Source organism: Esox lucius, chromosome 24, assembly GCF_011004845.1.
Source record: "Esox lucius isolate fEsoLuc1 chromosome 24, fEsoLuc1.pri, whole genome shotgun sequence".
Lineage (NCBI taxonomy): Eukaryota > Metazoa > Chordata > Actinopteri > Esociformes > Esocidae > Esox > Esox lucius.
This window is the reverse complement of record NC_047592.1, coordinates 25,490,840-25,497,045: the sequence shown is the minus strand read 5'-3', so window position 1 is coordinate 25,497,045 and position 6,206 is coordinate 25,490,840.

Genomic DNA, 6,206 nt, shown 5'->3' with positions numbered 1-6,206 from the left:
AAAACAGCCACAAAGACACCAATCCATTGAAAAGATCTCTAAATTACAAAAAATAAAAACATGAATTTGTAAACAGTATCCTGTTTAATTGCTATCAAAAACGTATCTACGTCAAGAAAAACGTCAAAACGATGCTGCATCCTATTTCTGCATTTTCTCTGTCATTAAGAGTCGGCACTTTGTGGTTGGTGTCACGCAATCCCTCTCCAGCAGCTCGTGCAAAAATCCCGCATACTGCATCATTTACAAACCCATAATTTCTGCCTGCAATTTACTACCTTATAATATATAGTGAACTATTTTGCACTATTTTTGTAATATGACAGATATAATATGAAAGGTGCATTTGTGTGTGTGTGTGTGTGTGTGTGTGTGTGTGAGAGAGACTCATTTAAATATTGGTCTTCATATCCCAAGAATCCCCACTAATTTACAAATGTTATAACCCCTCCATTCATTGTATATGCATATAATGTATTCTATGAAAAGGATATTAATCCATGTGATAGCTAAGTATTCAAATGGTTTTAATTGTCCTTCTTTGAAATATTGCATTAGTTACTGGGCAATGATTAATTAGTTGTATATTAACTGCATAGGTAACCATGGCGAGATTCTTGACTATTAAGGTCTGTGTCTTGTCAAGGCTTATGAGGATGCAATAACTATGGTCCCTCATATATAACTCTTGCTTGCTCACTCTCATGAACACAATTACATCACAACGTTCGTGCAGGAAATTCCTCGGCCCACACATTGCTCTGTCATCCCCCTCTCCTTTTTTCCACTCCTGTCCATTCCCTCCTGAGTGCTCACTCTCCTCCCCTCCCTATTTTTACCTGAATAGAGATCCTCTCTACCTGAATCACATGCCTTTCAGCAGTGCAGTGCCTCTGCAGTGGCTATTGTGTATGAATCTATGGAAGAGCAATTCCTGTCAAATAGTACCACCAGACTATATTTAACTTTGAATGATGTATGTCAAAGCACACACACACACACACACACACACGCTTATATGAATCACAGCGTATAACTGGAATACATGGGAATGTGTGTGTTTTTGTTTGTTTTGCCCACATGACAAAGGTACCCTCATATTTGCCTCTGGAAGACACTGCTGCCTAACTAACTCTTCTGCATCATGAATTAAAATACAAAACGTGTGACCATAACCCTAACATTAACCCTAAAATAGGCAGCTAATATGCAGCTAGCTATGCAAAGTTGTATAATTTGCTTAAATATATCATCTTTTACATGAATATTTTAAACATTTATAAGACCGTCTCAGTCATAGAGATGTAGTCATTATAGGTACCAACTATGTTCAGGGACAAAAAACAAATGTACCCCATTGCTAACTTGGGATTCAATGTGGATACTAGATACCAGATAGATGTCATAGCCGCTAGGTTTCCTGCTGCCTGAATGCATTTCATTTGGTTTGGTGCAGTTTAAAAAGGCTGAGATTATGTTGGTTTGATCATGTTTATGAAAAAACATGTATTTATTATTAGGGCTGTTAAAAATAAAAGCATAAACGAATATGATAAAAAATGCTTAATGCCGTAAAAATGTTTGTCGCCATTAACGCTTTTTTCTTTTTTTGAGCCTCAGAACCATAGTCACTGCTTGATTTGAGCGGGAGCGGGAGCGGGAGCTGTCACTTCTTTATTGGCAACAGTATACAGGTATTTGTCACTTGACTTGTGCTGGAGTGGTATAACAATGCAGAGTAGCCTACACATTAATGTCATGAATCATATATACTTGCCACTTGTCTGTGAACTGTGCTATCAAATGGAACGCATACGCTTTCAACTAGGACATGCCTTTTGTGTGAACGGGGTGTAACGGCAGGTTAGTAGGCTACTCATACATCAGAACACAGTCTGTACTGTTCCAAGTAGAAAATAAGTTGAAGATAAAAAGTTGTGCCTCTTTGGCCCTTTTCTGAAACTGATCCCTAGAAGATTTGTGTGCACGAATACACCTGCTAACCTTGCTTTAAGCATTATTTTATGTTTGTAGCTAGCCTAAACAAGACATACATTTCATCACCAGTCGCATTTCCACTAAAACATAATCACATAACTAACAACTTCTATGCTGACCATAAATAAATTACATATCTGGTTCTGATTAATGTTTGTGGATAAACATATCTGGCTACCTTGCCTACCTTATGCCTTTGCCTATTTAAGTTTTCTACCTTATGGCCTTTGGAAATCATTTAATAAAGACACGTATTTGGCTGAGGCCTATAAAAAAATATACTTGTTTGCAGGCCCTGACCTGAACCCCATTCTAACCACATTTTAGCCTAATAATCAAAGTACAATACCTCAAAAAGCATTGGTGTGATTCAGTGTTGGATAACATGCCTGCAGATTTCCAGGGAGAAGGGCTATTGAGTGTTTTAAACAGAATCCTAACAATGGTTATTGAACTTGGGGCCTTGATAAAGACCACAATGGTAGAAGATGGTAGAACTAGTGGATCATAGATTAACATTTAGATTAACATGGGATACCAATAGATACTGACAGTCATTATGATCATTTGAGGGGAGACATTTAAGGGTCACATATCCTATTCTATTGGACCAATTAGGAAAAAGACATCTCCTGCACTTATTTAATTTAAAATCAAGCAATGTCCATAGTTTATACACTGAACAAAATTATAAACGCAACACTTTAGTTTTTGCCACCATTTATCATGAGCTGAACTCAAAGATCTAAGATTTTCTCTATGTACACAAAAGGCCTACGACATCGTGTTCCAGGTCCTGCCAATATCCAGCAACTTCGCACAGCCATTGAAGAGGCCACAATCAACAACCTGATCAACTCTATGCGAAGGAGATGTGTTGCACTGCGTGAGGCAAATGGTGGTCACACCAGATACTGACTGGTTTTCGGACCCAATACAGTGAAACTGCACATTTTAGAGTGGCCTTTTATTGTGGTCAGCCTAAGGCACACCTGTGCAATTATCATACTGTCTAGTCAGCATCTTGATATGCCACACTTGTGAGGTGGATGGATTATCTCAGCAAAAGAGAAGTGCTCACTAAAACAGATTTAGACAGATTTGTGAAGAATATTTGAGTGAAATAGGCCTTTTGTGTACACCGTGAAGCAAAATGTGTCCCCTGGCAAAATGATATAATTTATCTATAAATACAAACTCACTCCCACCTATTTGTAAGATGGCTAGGGTATTGCCTGTTTTCAAAGGTGGAAAACCAGATGACTTGAATAACTACAGACCTATTTCTATTATATGTACAGTCCAAAAAATATTTGAAATATTAATTTTCATGCAATTATGTGAATTTATTGAAGAACATGGTATCTTATCATCAGCACAATCTGGATTCCGACCTAATCACTCTACTACCACAGCTCTTCTCAACTTTACAAATGATGTATATACAGCATTTGATGAAGGAAAATATACTGGAGCCATTTTTATTGATTTTTCGAAAGTGTTTGATACAGTTGATCATTATTTACTCCTAGATAAATTGTATTCGATTGGCTTAAGTCAAAGTTTGTTTTTATGGTTTAATGCCTATTTACATGGTAGGCGTCAATATGTTGCATTACAAAATACATGCTCCACTAGTTTAATTACAGGTAAAGGTGTGCCCCAAGGCTCTGTACTGGGGCCACTTCTCTTTTCTGTTTATATTAATGATATGCCCAGTATTTGTTTATCCTGTAATGTTCATCTTTATGCTGATGATACAGTTCTATATACATCGTATAACCAGAAGGATCAGGTACAAAATGCATTGCAATCAGATTTTATTATTGTACAAAAGTGGCTCAGAGAGCACAACCTTTTTCTTAACGAGAAAAAAAATTGCGCTATGTTGAGACCATCTAAAGTTACCATGAATGAATTACAAATCTGTATGATTGATGGAAGATCTCTTGTAAATGTAAATGCATTGAAGTATCTGGGTCTGTGGTTAGATACTGAGCTATCATTCAATGCTCATATTGAAGTTACAGTCAAGAAAGTCAAACAATGTTTGTGTCAGTTGTACCGTTCAATTGATTGCTTTACATTTGATACAAGAAAGCGTATTGCACAGCAACTTCTATTATTGCTAATTGATTATGCAGATATTGTTAATCACACATCAAGTGTTACTTCTCTTAAAGCTTTAGATCTTTTATTTAATTCCATATGTAGATTTGTTTTAAGGTATCCATTTGACACATCTCTGTACGCTCTATGAAAAATTGGACTGGCTCCAACCTAAAGAAAGAAGAAGGCATCACTGGTATATGTTTATTTATTTTTTTATTATTGTGTGATGTCATGTTTTGAGCATGTGTGGCTCTGGTTGTTATTTTCAATCAGTGATTGAAAGGACCCCTTTTAAAATGAGATGGTACATCTCAAGGGGCTATCCAAAATAAAAGAAAGAAAGAAAGCATGGAGGAGGAGGTGTGATGATGTGGGGGTGCTTTGCTGGTGACACTGTTGGGGATTTATTCAAAATTGAAGGCATACTGAACCAGCATGGCTACCACAGCATCCTGCAGCGACATGCCATCCCATCCGGTTTGCGTTTAGTTGGACCATCATTTATTTTTCACAAGGAAAATGACCCCAAACACACCTCCAGGCTGTGTAAGGGATATCTGACCAAGAAGGAGAGTGATGGAGTGCTGCACCACATGACCTGACCTCCACAGTCACCGGACCTGAACCCAATTGAGATGGTTTGGCGTAAGCTGGACCGCAGAGTGAATGCAAAAGGGCCAACAAGTGCTAAGCATCTCTGGGAACTCCTTCAAGACTGCTGGAAAACCATTTCAGGTGACTACCTCTTGAAGCTCATCAAGAGAATGCCAAGAGTGTGCAAAGCAGTAATCAGAGCAAAGGGTGGCTACTTTGAAGAAACTAGAATATAAGACATGTTTTCAGTTATTTCACACTTTTTTGTTAAGTACATAATTTCACATGTGTTCAATCACAGTTTTGATACCTTCAGTGAGAATCTACAATGTAAATAGTCATGAAAATAAAGGAAATGCACTGAATGAGAAGGTGTGTCCAATCTTTTGGCCTGTACTGTACGATGTCTGGGCGTTAGGTTAGGTTTCTTTGGAGTAACCAGGGTGTTCGGGGCCCACTGATCCCACATCAACAGACTTCAGGCCAGTAGCAGGACAATCTGCAGACAGCAACCCAGTGCATGAACAGATAACCAGAATGTACATAACATACAGCACCCCAGAATGCTAGTACCGTACATTAACAGTAAGGTAATACAGAATGCCTGCAGAACAACTGAAAATAAAAGCATTAATAATTTACCATTAACGCTAAATCACTAAAAGCACACCAATTACACATGTATCCAAATGCAAAAACTATGGAGCATGACTCGGCCACTAATTAAACTAATGTCAGTCATTACAACAACATCCAGCACCGAATCTAAAATGACAGACATCCAAGTTCCTACACGAACATACCTTCGCGTCGATAGCGCAAAGTCTGCGAGGTCATACAGACCTCCACGCCGGTCACTGCAGAACAGGGCCATGCAGAGACCTTTGGAGGGGCAGTGCTCAAAGTATAAAAGGGGCACTTGGAACAAGGCTTTAAATAGGGCTTTGCTCAAAATATCAATACATCAATATATTGTGACACATTCCTTTCTGATACGTGTATCGATACGGATGCTTCTGTATTAATATGGCAGCAAATGTTGTTATGCAGTTTTGAAAAAGAATCAGAATAGAAAAGACCATTTTAAGGTCAAAAGTTTAAAAAACTATTTTCTTTGCACCTATTAATAACTCTGGAATTACAAACTGGAATTACACCTATTAATAACTAATTACAAAAGTGTCTTAAGTTGTCCCAATCTGAAGGCTTTTTCTTCTCTGTTATACAGAATAGTAAAGAATAGCTGTTATAGTAAACTCTGTCTAGGACATCGTCATTATTCAAAATCAACGTGGCCCGTTTCATACAGTACACACACCGCTTCGCTGAGAACAGCACTTACCAGCAGCCGCGGTACTGAAGTTCCTCTCCTTCTGGTAGTAGTGCGCGTGCGCGATATTGAAATACGCACGTGCGGCAAATCGTCCCGGTCTGGATGAGGTCGTCAGGTGAAAGGTCATTATGTGGTTCATTTTATTTACAAATAAATTATTATTCATAAA